This window comes from Wasmannia auropunctata, unplaced genomic scaffold (assembly GCF_000956235.1).
Source record: "Wasmannia auropunctata unplaced genomic scaffold, wasmannia.A_1.0 LD336076.1, whole genome shotgun sequence".
NCBI classification, from domain to species: Eukaryota; Metazoa; Arthropoda; class Insecta; order Hymenoptera; family Formicidae; genus Wasmannia; species Wasmannia auropunctata.
This window is the reverse complement of record NW_012026814.1, coordinates 385,355-385,737: the sequence shown is the minus strand read 5'-3', so window position 1 is coordinate 385,737 and position 383 is coordinate 385,355.

Here is a 383-nt window from a genome sequence, read left to right as displayed (position 1 = left end):
CTAAATCAAGATGATTATTTTGAGGATATTTTCTGTGTGTTTAAATCTCGCGTTTAAATCTCGTCGTTACGCAGGCGAGAAATGTACCTATGTATAAAAATGTGCTCTATAAGATCGAAGGGTGCGATCCACTTGATGCTACAAATTCTTTACAGCATTTTTGATTGACCCAAATGAGAAGAAAGGATTTTTACCAATTGACCAATCAAAAAATGTTTCGTGGCATTTGCAGAGCTGTTACTTTTTACAATTTACTTACTTCGAATATTCGAAGCTTTTAAAGTTCGAAGTGCCTTCGAAGCTTCGACGTTTGAGAATAAATTTATTTTTATTTGTTTTTAATTCTCTTAATTGGGTTGTTTTGATCATTATCTTTCTTTATT